Source organism: Xenopus laevis, chromosome 6S, assembly GCF_017654675.1.
Source record: "Xenopus laevis strain J_2021 chromosome 6S, Xenopus_laevis_v10.1, whole genome shotgun sequence".
Taxonomy (NCBI): Eukaryota; Metazoa; Chordata; class Amphibia; order Anura; family Pipidae; genus Xenopus; species Xenopus laevis.
Genome location: NC_054382.1, coordinates 28,996,955 through 29,012,811, shown reverse-complemented (window position 1 = coordinate 29,012,811; position 15,857 = coordinate 28,996,955).

The window sequence follows — 15,857 nt, the reverse complement described above, 5'->3', positions numbered from 1 at the left end:
AATGCTATATTTATTCTGTAGAATATTTTACCATACCTGAGTAAAAAGCTCTAGAAACTCTCTGTTTGTTTAGGATAGGAGCTGTAGTATTAATGTGGTGTGACATCATTTCCTGCCTGAGTCTCTCCCTGCTCTGGGCTCAGATTACAGTAGAGAAGGGAGGGGGGGAGAGGAGCAAACTGAGCATGCTCTTGCCCAGGGCAATGAGGTTTAAGCTGAAGGCAGGAAGTCTGATACAGAAGCCCATGTGTACACAATAGAAGGAAAGAAATGCAGTGTTTCTTTTGACAGGGGACTCAGAGCAGCACTACTTTGGGGATTTACTGGTATATTTAGATGGACCTTTCTGATAAGGCTTACTTAGTTTTAACCTTTCCTTCTCCTTGAAGCCCCTGCTTACCCCAAGGCTCTTTAGAAGCACTGCCCTGCATTGTATCTCACCATATTTTGGATTATTTACACAACCCCTTTTGAAAGCATTATGAAATGTATCCTATTTGTTTCCAAAATTACATCTTCTGCCTTAATCCAAAGAAATCTGCTCATTTGTAAAAGGTAAAGAGATATATACTTGCAAATTTCAAATGGCTGAGAATATAAACCTATAAATATCCTGTAAATTGTGACAGTGGCATTAATATATTAACTGCTGTTTCTTCTACAAACCACGTCACATTTTGTGCTTTTTAATGCTATAAATGTTTACAAAGAAAATATAATTATATCAAAGCACTTCAGAGAAAATGAATGTTTTTTACATGTTTATTGCAGTGTTTTCTTATTAGGTGTGCAATTTTTTGTAGTAGAGTAGTAGTTCAATTTCTAATATCTATCACTATGTACAAGTGTATGTATTATTTGTTATGACTTGTCTTTACAATGTACACACACACACATATATATAGCAAATGCAGTCTTTTGTCTAAATTGTATATGTGATTGTTTAATACCTAATAAATGGCAATGCTTCCTGCCATAAAACCTGAAATATTAAGTCAAAATAAATTTCTATGTGCATCTATATTTTTTTTCTTCTTTATTATGTATTTGCATTTTTAGCCATTTATCCATTTCAGAAAGGTTCAAGTCAATGGTAGATTGCATAAAATAGATATTTGCTGTTTTCAAATTAAGTATTCCCGTTATTACGTTTTTAAAGCCATAAAAAGTCACAATCACAAGCGACATAACTAAAATAGCCTGAATAAGTAGTCATTAGAAATATTACAGTTTTGTAATTTGTGAAACGGTGAAAGTCATTGAAGTCAATGGGCGTCAAGATTTTGACGCTTGTCAAATTTGACTCGATTGACAAATTTTTATATGCACGACTATTTGGTCCAGATGCATCAAAGTCAATGGGTCGTCCGAATAATTTTCACGTGCGTCAATTTGTATACACACGACAATTTTTTTTTTATGTGACGGATTTTTTCGCCAGTGACTCGTTGCCACAGTTTCAAGAATTAATTTGCTTGCGGCGAGTCCAGTAGAATATGCCCCATTTATATCAGTACTTTATTTGTAACACACTATAGATTTCAGTGTATGTATATCCTGAATTATTAGAACCCAGCTGGGGTATTATTCTTAAAATTCTGTTTCCTTTTTATGCTATGTACAGCTCATCAGCCTTTACTTACTAATACTATAATCTACGGTTCATATTCCTTTTATGTTACTGACCCTGAAGGGTAGTAAGACTTCTAAATATAATATAAAAACACACAATATTAGATAAGTTGTGGATACAATTATTATTACAGCTATGATGATCTTCCTCTAGTGTAGTGAATGCCCTGATTTTTCCCCAGGACACTATGGGGGTTATTTATCAAAGTCAAATTTATCACAATATTTTTTGAAAAAAACTCTGACCAAACCCGCACGGGTTTTTTGGGTTTAATTATTAATACACTTTACCGAAAATTTTGTTTGCGCGGAAAAAAGCGTGAAAAATCAGATTTTCATGATTTTTTCAGATTTTTCACCCGAAAACTCTGAATTTTGCCCAAAACTCTGAAATCTTTGGGGTATTGCCAAAAACCCAGCGCACATGAAAAAGATCATTGGGACTTCTCCCATTGATTAATATGCAACCTTGACAGGTCTGAGATGCCGGATTTTCAGATTCGGATTTTTCCCATGCTCGGTATTTAATAAATTATGAAAAAATTTTTGATTTTTTTTAAAAGTCCGATTTTATTAAAAAAAAATCACAAATTGTTTGTGATTTTTGCATTTGGAGTTTAGTAAATAACCCCCTGTATATCTGAGAAGTCTATATGGCAGGGTTCCTCAACCTTTTTTTACTCATGAGCCACATCCAGCACTAAAAAGAGTTGGGAAGCAACACAAGTATGAAAAAAAAAATAAGGGCTGTGAATTGGCTATTTCTTAATTGCCATTATGTGCACTGGCAGCCTACAGTGGTCGCTGTTCAGCAGTACATCTGATTTTATGCAACCAAAATGTGCCTCCAAGCTAGGAATTAAAAAAAAAGCAAAAAAATATAACAAAAAATTGTAAAATCTTGACCTCCTAAAACCTGTAGGGACAGGTACATAAGCTCAATATTATTGCGCATTGATCAAGTTTATCTGGATTTTTTTTTTTTTTCAGAGAAATGTTTTTACTTGCATAGTCACTAATTCAGTTCCTATTTTGATAAACAACAAGCATTGCTTAAGTCAGGACTATGCCTAGAAGTGAATTTTCAGATCCAATCCAAATGTAGGTGGTGAGTGATGTACTGAATGCTGTGGTCATAGATCCACCTCCTCCTTCCGTTGCACATACAGAAGAACTCTTCTCAATAAAAGAATGAGCTGTCTATTTGATATTAACATGTCATGATAAAGGCCTCATGGCAGGGCAAAATGTAAATAATGCAAAGCTTATCTGACCTTTATCTAATCTCTTTTTATGCTTCTAATATAGAAGGCTATCATTAGCTTTTCGTGCTGTATAAAAATAACTTACACAAAGAACTAATACTGTAGTTTCTGAACTCTAATGACAAAAAAAGCCTTTTATAGAATAGGAAATATGCGGACAAAGGTCCTCAGTCAGAAAATTCAGTGTCCTCCCTCCACCCTTTGTAGTGGGTTTCTATTCATGGAAATCCTGGGCAACCCTACCATACTAGACTATGTCAATTTTAAGAAGTAAAAATAAAATGTTCACTGTATCTATAGTCAACATGTTAAATAAGTAATTTAAAAACTTAGTAGGATTTAAATGCAAAAAAGAGAGAGAGAATAACATAGTTCATGTATTTATTAGGGTAGAAGTTTCAATTGTTCATTCAGTTGTTAGTGGTATATAGTGGCATGTATGGTTTCACTGAGATTTTATGAGTTTGGCCACAGGCAAAAAGATTCACGGAATGCAAGTTTTGCATGCAACAAAAAATGTTGCATGTGTGGCAAAAATTAAGTCATAAATGACGCAACGTAACCAAGACAAAAAAGTTGCAGTAAACAAAAAATGTCACAGTAGACAAAAAAGTCACCCGTAGGGGTATATTTATCAAAGAGTGAAGTTAATAGTGAAGTTCCGCCACTAGAGTGAAATTCCGCCACTCTCCATTCATTTCTATGGGATTTTTATAGGCATATTTATCAAAGGGTGAACTTTCACTTTCACCCATTGATAAATACGCCTTTCAAAATCCCATAGAAATTAATTGAGAGCTGCGGAATTTCGCTCTAGTGGCGGAACTTCACTCTTTGATAAATTTACCCCATAGACTCTAATGTATTTTGCTACAAAAAAGTAGTGGTGACAAAAATGTCGTTTATAGACTTTAATGTGTTTCACAAATTTTTCACTGTAATGCTAGTTAACGAGGAATCCCAGGGAGACAGCTGGAATGTACCTTTCGGTCAACTAGGTCACCCCTGACAATTCTGATCTTCACCGACACCCTTTTGTGGCCCGGAACTTTCAGGCAGGACCAGCAGGGAACCAGAACACATCAAGCATTAGCAAAGTACAGGCAAGGAAGAGACACAGTCAAAGTCAGAGTCAAGCAGAAGTCGAGACAGGTGGCAGGAATCAAAATCGGTAACCATGCAAGAGTCAAAACCGGAACAGCATAAACAAGAGGGATTAAGCAGGATCAAAGTCAAAAGGCAGGCAGGAGTCCAAAACCAGAATCAAACACAGGAACAACGCTTAGGCAGGATCTGAGTACACAGAAGTCAGCTTTGGCAAAGAGAGGAAAGTGATGAAGCTATTTAAAGGGCTAGGAGCCAATGGGAGAAGAGCAGACTTGACAGACAGTGAAGGGACCAATGGACACATAAAACAATTAATTAGCATTCCATTGGACACAGGTGCAAGTTCCTATTTGGAACAATGCATCAGATGAGCATGTGTAGGGCACTAAAAGGCTCGACGCGGACACGCTGGAAACGATTGGAATGATATATGAAATTTGAAAGGAAACTCATAGCAGCTGTGGCTACATTAGAGGGGACCCGTCACCCAAAAATTATTCAAAATCCAATTTTATTACATTAGTCAAATAAAATGAACTTTAATTACACTACATAAATTATTTAAATCTTGTTTCCTTGTCCGGGAATTCATAATTGTAGCAAGCAGGCAGGAGCCATTTTGTGGACACTGTTATTAAGACAAGCCTTCCATCATCTCAGAATCTTGTTTATGCACCAGAATGGGGGACCTGATGTCCATCCCCATGCCCTGGCTACACAATTAAATGGTGAAGAGAACAGGGGGAATGTGTGGGGAGCAGTGACATCTCGGAAGTGCTGAATGGAAAGTGAAAGGCATAGAGGGGGGGCAGGCAATATTTGATTGGCAGATGAGATTTTAAAATGAGTTTACAACAGCAATGAATGCTTTAATAAAAAATTGGATTTCATGTTTAACTTGAAAAGCACCTAAAGGACTTATTATACCGATTTTTGTGTCTGGGTGACAGGTCCACTTTAAGTGAGGTGAGCACACTGTATCTACCTAACAACTTAAAGGAATTGTTCGGTATAAAAATAAAAACTGGGTAAATAGATATAAAAAATGTTTTTAATATAGTTAGTTAGCCAAAAATGTAATGTATAAAGGCTGGAGTGACTGGATGTCTAACATAATAGCCAGAACACTACTTCCTGCTTTGTAGCTCTCTTGGCTTGCATTGAAGGCAGTAACCAATGTGTCTTGAGGAGGGCGACATGAGTCATATCTGTTGCCTTTGAATCTGAGCTTAATCCTGAGGATCAATTGCAAACTCACTGAACAGTTATTTCTCATGTGGCCCCCCTTAAAGTTGCTTACTAACTCAGAGTTAGAGAGCTGAAAAGCAGGAAGTTGTGTTCTGTTCTGTTAGACATCTGCTCACTCCAGCCTCTATTCATTACATTCATTACATTTTTGGCTAACTAACTATATTAGAAACACTTTTTATTTTGCACATACTATCTCTTTACCCAGTTTTTATTTTTACACGGAACTGTTCCTTTAAGCATAAATAAAGTATTAAATCAGGACCCTAACTATCTGTTTATATAGAGCAGGGATGTTGCATTGCAAACTGCAGGTCCCTGGTTTAAATACAGCCCGGATGTTAGGATGAATGCAGAACAAATTTAACTTGTGGGGGTTTAGGAGGGGGTATGTCATGTGAAGTGTTATGCAGGTGATTTTTTCTATTTTATAGGTAATATTTTGTCATTAATAAACACATGTACAGTAAAGAGGATTATTATACACGGTACTTAAAGAACAGTATTATTCCTGGTAAATTTCATAGAAACATGGCATGTGAGGTTAAAGCTTATAAAAGTCCTTCAAGTTCAACTTTTAAAGGATCCTTTCTAGATGAAGACAAAGAAAATCAAATAGCTTTTTTCTCTGTAATAGCAAAACTACACTGCATGAATCCATATTGGTGGCAAAAATATCCTACTGGAATTATTTAATGTTTAAATGATCATTAGCAGACTAAAAGGAACAGTAACACCAAAAAAATTAAAGCATTTTATAGGAATGGCAATATAATGTACCGTTGCCCTGCACTGGTAAAACTGGTGTGTTTGCTTTAGTAACACTACTATAGTTTATATAAACCAGCTGCTGTGTAGCCATGGGGGCAGCCATTCAAGCACAGGATACACAGTAGATAACAGATAAGTTCTGAATAATCCCATTGTATACTACAGAGCTTACAGTATATGTTATTTGCTGAGCATCCTGTGCCTTTTCTCCTTTTTCACTGTGGAATGGCTGCCCCCATGGCTACACATCAGCTTGTTTACCGGTATATAAATTATTGTAGAGTTTCTAAAGCAAATGTATCAGTTTTACCAGTGCAGCACAACAGTACATTTTATGTTCATTACTTTAAAGCACTTTCTTTTTTTAATACTGTTCATTTAAGGTTTGGCAAACCAAATTACAAAAATAACCCTCCTCTGGAAACCCGCAGGTCCTGGGAATTCTGGATAATAGATCTTATACCTGTACTATATACTATGGGGCAGATTTATCAAGGGTCGAAGTGAATTCAAGGGAATTTTCGAAGTAAGAAAATTTGAAGTAATTTTTTGGATACTTCGACCATCGAATAGGATACTACAACTTCAAATTTACTTCGACTTCGATTCGAAGTGAAAATCTTTCGAATATTCGACCATTTAATAATCGAAGTACTGTCTCTTTAAAAAAACTTTGACTTCAATATTTTGCCAAATTAAACCTGCCAAAGTGCTATGTTTGCCTATGGGGGGACCTTCCTCTGGATCAACTGGCAGATGGGTAGTTAATAATAATAAAAAAAAAAAAGGTCGAACTCGATGGACATGTGTCTTTTTTCAACCTTACTTACTATGTTACTATGTATGTTACAACGATTTTCTAAGTCTTCACACATCGAAGTAAAACCGTTCGATTGTACGCTAAAAACGCTCAAACGATTGAATGATTTAATTGGTCGATCGAAAGATTTTACTTTGATCGTTCGATGGCCAAATTCGGTAAAAAATAACATATACTGTAAGTATAAGTCAACAAATAACATATACTGTAAGCTCTGTAGTATACAATGGGACTCTTCAGAACTTATCTGTTATCTACTGTGTATCTTGTGCTTGAACGGCTGCCCCCATGGCTACACAGCAGCTTGTTTATATAAACTATAGTAGTGTTTCTAAAGCAAACACACCATTTTTACCAGTGCAGGGCATCAAATTTCCAGCGAAATTTGCAAAACGGCAAAAAATGAATTTTGACGCCGGCGTCAAATTTAAACATTTTGGATTATGTGATTATAATGGAGTCTATGGGAGATGGCCTTTCCATAATTTGGAGGTTTCTGGATAACATGTTTCCGAATAACTGTCAAAAAAAATTTGACACCGGAAATTCGCGCTGGCAAATAAATTCGCCAATCACTAAAAACCAGCCTGTTGGGTTTAATTAATGTTTACATGTTTTTTTATTAGACTTAAGTCGTGAAGATCCAAATTACGGAAAGACCTCTTATCCTGAAACCCCCAGTTCCTGAGCATTCTGGATAACAGATCCCATACCTGTACAACTCTTTAGTACTATCAAATTCACAAATACTGGACAACAAAGTGCATTATGGGCAAAAAGTAATACAGGTATAGGATGCCTTATCCAGAACTCCATTATCCTGAAAGCTCAGAATTATGGAAAGGCCATCTCCTATAGGTTTCATTTTAAGCACATAATTCAAATTTTTTAATGATTTTTTTCTCTATAATAATAAAAAAAAGATTGTACTTGATGTTTATTGGTGACTAAGCTGCATGAATCCATGTTGGTAGCAAAACAATCTAATTGGGTTTATTCAATGTTTAAATGACTTTAAGCAGACTTAAGGTATGGAAAACCAAGTAACGTAAAAGCCTATTTTCCTTAGCGTCCAATTGTCAGCACACAAATGGGGATTTAGTCCCATTCCCTGTTAATAGGACAGTAGGAACAATAAAGTTTAGCACACATATAAGGATCACCCCTCCCCTCCAACCCTCATGTTTTTTTCTGTCCTACCTTTGGTAGGATAGTAGGAGCGAAGATTTTTACTTTTCTTTTTTCTGATTTCAGCTCCAAGAGAGCTGTGGACATACAGGGAGCCAGAAAGTCTGGTGGTCCTTGTGGGTTAGGACATGTTCGCACTGCGATTACCCCTTGAGCAGTAGACGCGTTTATTGCCGATTATTCTGGCACTTCCGCGTTCCAGCCGCATCAGGTGACGTCAGCGCGGTGGACGCGATGCGTCTGACGTCATCACGCTCGTCCGGGCCGGAGGCGCCCTATAATGATGTCATGGCGCTCGAAGCAGCGCGGAAAATTATAAAACAATAGCGCTTTACAGCGCAGATTGCCTGCCACTTGTCACTGACAGAAGGACCAGGTTCTAGGGCTGCTGAGTGCTGCAGAAAAAGCCTGAAGGTATGTTCAGGTCCATTATGCCTACTTCTCTCTCTCTCTCTTATGAGGATTAAGGTTGTTTTTTTCTCCATGTATTACAGATGTCTAGTCAGGAAGCTCCCTCTGGGAAGAAAAAATCCAAGACCAGACATTTGATTTGCCGAGAATGTGAGGTTCCATTACCTGATAATTATGAAAGGGGGCGCTGTGAAGATTGTCTTGCAAAAGTACAGAGTGTACCACAACAACCTGAAAGTTCTCTATCCTGGCTTAAAGATTATCTTGAGCAATCTTTTACAGAGATTAAACAATCACTCATACAGTGAGATTCAGGAGAGAGGGAAAAGTCCCCGGAGTCCCTGGATGGGGCAGAATTTACAGTACTTGACGAAATATATTCGTCTTCCGATGGAGAGGAGACAGACATGGCAGTATTCCATGAGGAATCAGTCTCGAAGTTGATTAAAGCTGTTAGATCGGCTATTGAAGACCAGGAAGGAAAAGATGAAAATAAGTCTGACAGAACAGAGGACGAGGGCTCTTCAAGTTCAGATCTTGGAATTACAGTCACATGCCCCGGCATCCCTTCGTCAGATGATGAAAGTATTGGGCCTTATGACATCGTCCATAGAGGCAGTGCCTTGGGCACGCTTTCACATGAGGTATCTCCAAAACGAGATACTATCCAGATGGGATCGAAAATTATCTTCCCTGGATTCAATGATATTCATCCCGGTGGGAGTAATGGAAGCAATGAATTGGTGGCTCCAGAGGGACAGATTAAGACAAGGGAGATCAATAACAGAACAAAATTGGCTCCTTGTCACAACAGATGCCTCCAAAATCGGCTGGGGTGCGCATTTGGGGTCCCTTATGGTCCAGGGGAGATGGGATCTGATGGAGAAGTCTCTCTCTTCAAACTTCAGAGAGCTAAGGGCAGTATTTCTAGCCTTGAAAGCATTCCAGCCAAGGATCAAGGGACATGCGGTCAAAATTCAGACAGACAATATCTCTGTAGTGGCTTACCTGAACAAGCAGGGAGGGACAAGGTCCAGAATTCTCCTAACAGAGTCCCTAAAGATCCTCAGATGGGCAGAGGACAATTTACAGGATCTCAAGGCAGTTCATATAAGAGGAAAGGACAATTGTCTGGCAGACAGGCTGAGCAGGGGGAAAGTGTGCCCAGGAGAGTGGTCTTTAAACCAAGTAATGTTTCAGAAGATCATACACAGGTGGGGGAGACCAGTGGTAGACTTGATGGCAACACGCCACAATGCAAAGACAACCAAATTTTGCTCCCTATACAGGGAAGACAACCCTTGGGTTCTGGATGCTTTTTCCATAGAATGGAAGTTCAGACTGGCATATATTTTCCCTCCAATCCCCTTAATCGGCAGAGTTCTGAAGAAAATCAGACGGGAGCAATCTTCAGTGATAGCCATAATACCTTTTTGGCCAAAAAGGAACTGGTTCTCGGGCCTGATGGAGATGTGTCAGGGAGAATATTGGGTTCTTCCATTAACAAGAGATCTGCTGAGCCAGGGACAGCAGTTTCCCTTGGACCTACAACGCTGGAGACTGACAGCGTGGAAGTTGATAGGCCCCTATTAGAAAAATTGGGTCTATCGGAAGAGGTTGTAAATACATTACTTCAGTCAAGGAAGCCATCAACATCTAAAGTTTATGCCAGAATTGTTAAGGCTTATAAGAAATGGTGTGTTTCTCAAGAAATTTCTTGGTCCAATACGAATAATAACCAAGTTTTGGAATTTTTGCAAAAAGGCCTTGAGAAAGGTCTTAAGCCTAATACCCTCAAGGTTCAAGTATCGGCGTTATCTGCTTTTTTGGGAATTAGACTTTCCGAGAATCCTCTCTTTAGAAGGTTTATTAAAGCTGCAGTAAAGCTCAGACCAACAGTAATACACCCTATACCACAGTGGGACTTAAACGTGGTCTTAGAAGGTTTGTGTGGAATTCCTTTTGAACCACTGGATAAATCAGACATAAAACACTTATCCTTTAAAGCACTATTCCTCACGGCCATAACATCAGCTAAAAGGGTCAGTGAGCTACAAGCATTGTCGGTCAAAGAACCTTACATCAGATTTTTTCAGGATTATGTTTTATTAAGAACAACTCCCCACTTCAGACCGAAGGTTGCATCCTGGTCTAATATAAATCAAGAGATTTGCCTTCCTACTTTTTTACCAGAACAGAATACGGCGGAAGAAGTTCGGTTGCATTCCCTCGATGTGGGGAGGATTCTCAAAGAATACATCAGAAGAACTCAAGATTTTAGAGTATCTGAAAGCTTGTTCATTTCTTTCTTTGGGAAGAACAAAGGGAAGACAGCTTCAAAATTATCTCTGGCCAGATGGTTAAAGGATACTATTCAGACATGCTATATCGCAGATAATCGTTCTCCTCCTTTATTTGTCAAAGCACATTCAACCAGAGCTACAGCTACATCTTGGGCAGAAAAATTTCTAGTCCCAATGGATCAAATATGCAGAGCGGCTTCTTGGTCGAATCTTCACACTTTCTCCAAGCACTATAGACTAGACATACAGGCTTCCCAGGAGGCAGCTTTTGGAAGAACTATTATACAGTCAGTGACGAAGAGTTCCTGAAATCCCACCCTTTCTTGCTATATCCCATTTGTGTGCTGCAATTGGACGCTAAGGAAAGTTGAAATTTTACTTACCGTAATTTCTCTTTCCTTTTCAGTCCAATTGTCAGCACAAATAAGATTACCCTTCCCGATTAAATTACTATGCATTCAGTGTTTGTTATATTTTTCTTGGAAAGAACATGAGGGTTGGAGGGGAGGGGTGATCCTTATATGTGTGCTAAACTTTATTGTTCCTACTGTCCTATTAACAGGGAATGGGACTAAATCCCCATTTGTGTGCTGACAATTGGACTGAAAAGGAAAGAGAAATTACGGTAAGTAAAATTTCAACTATTTGGAAAACACCAGGTCCCAAGCTTTTCAGGTGGCAGTTGTTTTTTTCTTTCCTGAGCAGATTTTTCAAAACATAAAAAGCTCAGAACCTAAAACCTGCCAAGCTTTTTATTTATTGCTGGGCAAAAAACAAACAATTGGCAACAAGCTAATGTATTCGGATGCAGAAACCACACGTGACTTTAGGAACTCACATGGTTTTAGCAACCAAAGTCCGGTGGCTAATGCATTAATAAACCAGCACCTATATGGGGCTCATGCAAGGTTTTAGGAACCAATGCTCAAGCTCAAACATTAAAAAATCAGCCCCTAAAGATCTGCAGTGGTAGGATCTTGACATTTTAGCCTTTAGGTGTGAGCACACTAATCCACCATGGTTCCTACATTAAGGGGCCCATTCACTAAGTTCGAGTGACGGAATAGAGCAAAAATATTTCGATTTTCGAATGTTTTTTTGGCTACTTGGACCATCGAATTGGCTACTTGGACCTTCGACTACGACCTTCAACTTCGAATCGAACGATTCAAACTAAAAATCGTTCGACTATTCGACCATTCGATAATCGAAGTACTGTCTCTTTAAAAATTTCTTCAACCCCCTAGTTCGCCACCTAAAACCTACCGAGGCCAATGTTAGCCTATGGGGAAGGTCCCCATAGGCTTTCCAAGTTTTTTATGATCGAAGGATAATCCTTCGATCGATGGATTAAAATCCTTCGAATCGTTCGATCGAAGGATTATAATTCGCCAGTTAATTAACCCTCGATATTTGAGCCTTGATACATCTATCCCTTCAATTAATTACCATTATAGCATTAACCCAAGGAGAGTGAACTGAAATTTGGTAAAGAAGATACATTTAGAGTAGGGTGATATGGAGAGGTTGGTGTATTTAGGAAGAGCCAAAAGAGGACTATGAAGATGCAAAGACTAATGAGAGGATTATGAATTTAGGATGAAGGTAAAGGCTATTTGTTGCAAACAGATAAACACGATACAGGTATAGGATGTGTTTTCCAGAATGCTTGGGACCTGCAACTTTCCATATAATATATCTTTCTGTAATGTGAATCTTCATACCTTAACTCTACTAGAAAATCATGAAAACATTAAATACACCCACAAGGCTGGTTTTGCCTCCAATAAGGATTGATCATATCTTAGTTTTGATCAAGTACAATTTCATTGATCAAGTACGGTTTCATTATTCCAGAGAAAAAGGCAAGCATTTTTAAAAATGTGGATTATTTGGATAAAATAGAGTCTATGGTAGACAGCCTTTCCGTAATTTGGAGCTTTCTGGACAATGGTTTTCTGTATAATGGATCCTATACCTGTACTAAAAATACTGAATTTAAGTATGAACAGAATTGTAGCATCTTATGAATTAAAGGCAGAGAATGGTGTATGTGATGTTTATTGAGTCTTCTCTTGTACCCTGCCTGTAGTGATAATGTTTTCTGCATCGAGATAGGACATGAGATTTTCTACTGTAAATATTCACATGCACATTTCATTCCATTTATATGCATGCAATAATTAAACTTGTTTTCTGCCCATATGTTGCAATGTATGTTGATGAAGATTTTGATGGACAATGGATACTTCAAACCAATGCATAAAACCACCTTCAATTCATAAGATGTACATAACTGATCAATCATATTAATATTAATAATGAGACAATGTCTGGGCAGGCCAAAACCAAATAAACATCACAGGTTGGATAATTATCTGTGTACAACAATGAAATGAAAGGGGCATCATTACTGTTTGGAGGATCTATAAAAATGCTTATATTTATTAGTCTGAGGTTGAGAATATCACATCAAAGGCACAATGAATGTCAGGCAATATTGTTTCATAAAAGGTTGTAGAAAGTGACCACATATTACATTTCCTGTACTTGTGGTCTGTTTTGGCTCTCAGTGGCTTCATCAATCCAAAAAGTAAGTCTCCCGTGTTTAGAAATGTGTAACGGCATAGAAAAACAATGGCATGGGGAAAAACATATTTTGCGTTAGACAGAGGCAGACCAATAATTCACTGTTCAGAATTTTTAGTAGTGCTTCTTCCTTCCACGTGCGGTTTTAAGATGAGGATGTCCGTATAAGATACAGGTGAGATTATTGTTCTCTAATGCACATGCACTAAACATAAGAACATAAAACAGGAAGTCTGCACCTTTTCAGAGCATTTCATTTACCATCGTTAGACAAGGAAATTGTCTCTATGTCCATTGCAGTCAAAGTGCTCACAGCTCTTACATGCTGATGTTTTGGCCTGCGTTTGATTTTAAGGAACAGAATTCATTACTGCTATAATCATAAACTAAAAGTATTCTGAAAGTATTCTAAAAGTATTCTGGCATATCAGAATTTATATGCCAGGTGCGAATTCGCCGTCAAATTTGGCCGATTCGTCGCCGGCGAATAAATTCGTCAAACGGCCGCAAACATTTGCTGGTGAGAATTTGCCGGCGTCAAAAAAAATGTCACCGGCATTAAAAAATGGACGCCAGCATCAAAAACGAGACGCCGGCGCCATTCCGCACATTTTTTCTGTAAAAGCGAAATGCCACAAACTTGCCCATCACTATAAAACAGAACTATTATTTATTTTCTTTGGGATAGCACATGAACATTAAGGGGCCAATTCATTAACTTCGAGTGAAGGATTCGAAGTAAAAAAACTTCGAATTTCGAGTGTTTTTTTGGCTACTTTGACCATCGAATGGGCTACTTTGACCTTCGACTACGACTTCGAATCGAATGATTCTAACTAAAAATCGTTCGACTATTCGACCATTTGATAGTCGAAGTACTGTCTCTTTAAGAAAAAACTTCGACCCCCTTCGATCCCCATAGGCTTGGCTACGTTTTTTTGGTCGAAGGATTATCCTTTGATCGTTGGATTGAAATCCTTTGTTCGATTCGGTTCGATCCGAAGGATTTAATCGAACGATTATTCCTTTGATCGTACAATCACAGTATTTGCGCAAAATCCTTCGACTTCGATATTCGAAGTCGAAGGATTTTCATTCCAAGTCGAATATCGAGGGTTAATTAACCCTCGATATTCGACCCTTGATGAATTTGCCCCTAAGGGGCAGCTTTATCAATGGTCGAATTTCAAAGTACAAAAAACTTCGAAAGTCGACCATCAAATTAAAAAACTTCGAATATCGACTTCGAAGTTTATTCAACAAATTTGGCAAATCCTTCGGTCGAATAAAAATCGAACGATTTGAACGATTTTTAGCGATCGATCGAAGGATTTTTATTCGACCAAAAAAAACTTGCTCTGGAAGGTCCCCATAGGCTAACATTGCACTTCGGTAGCTTTAATTTGGCGAAGTATGAAGTCGAAGTTCTTTTAAAGAGACAGTACTTCGATTATCGAATGGTCGAATAGTCGAACGATTCTTACTTCGAATCGTTCGAATCGAAGTCGAACGGTCGAGTATAGCCTATTCGATGGTCGAAGTACCCAAAAATTTACTTCAAAATTCGAAGTTTTTGAATTTCGAACATTCACTCGAGCTTTGTAAATCTGCCCCTAAGAATATTAAGCTTTTGAACAGTGTATACATATATTCCCATTGCCCAAAAAAAAAAAAGATTAAGCGTATACTTTACATTGCGATGAAACATAGAAAATGATGTGTTAAAAAAATCCCAAGATACTTTTCAAATAACAGTTATCATTCTGTCTCAACTACACATGAAAGGTAAAGAGAACATACTTACAAAGCATGTGCTATGGAATATACAGTACCTAGAACTTTATGCTTCATGCATAATAGAATAACTAATTTAAGGGAAGAGAAGATAAGATATTGCCTGACAATGTCCCTGGAATTATAGCAGTCACGACTAGAGCTGGGAGGGCAGCCAATCCTAGTTAGGCTTAATAAATACAGGTCCTATCTAGCAAACACACCCGTAAAATGCAATAATGTCTGTGCAAATAATATAAAAAAACATAATTAATTTCTGCTTGTAAAATATGATCTAGCAATCTATATAGGTTTATCTTGTGTCAACGACAGCATCCAAGCAATAATATACTGTATACATAGGGCATGCCCATTGATTGTAAACATTGTATTTCTAAGTGATAGTGAACCCACATGTATAGTTGCTATATTACCTGAAATTAGAAGGGAGTAAAGTAGGAAATTCTCCCATTTATGGAAAATCTGCACGTCATTAAGCTTCTCTTCCCATAATGCTTGTCAATATAAAATTAAATATCTTTGAATATCTACACCATACATTATAATGTTAGAGATTATGGCCACTAAATGAAGGCATATATTCAGACAACTATTGCTTGAAAAGGGCATGAGGTTAAACTTCAGCAGAATGGACCTGCTCAGTCCAACTGAGGTCAAGTCTAGCAACGCCATGTGCAATAGAATATGTGGTCTCTGGCAACTCTTCCTGGATGACTCTTGCAACCTCAT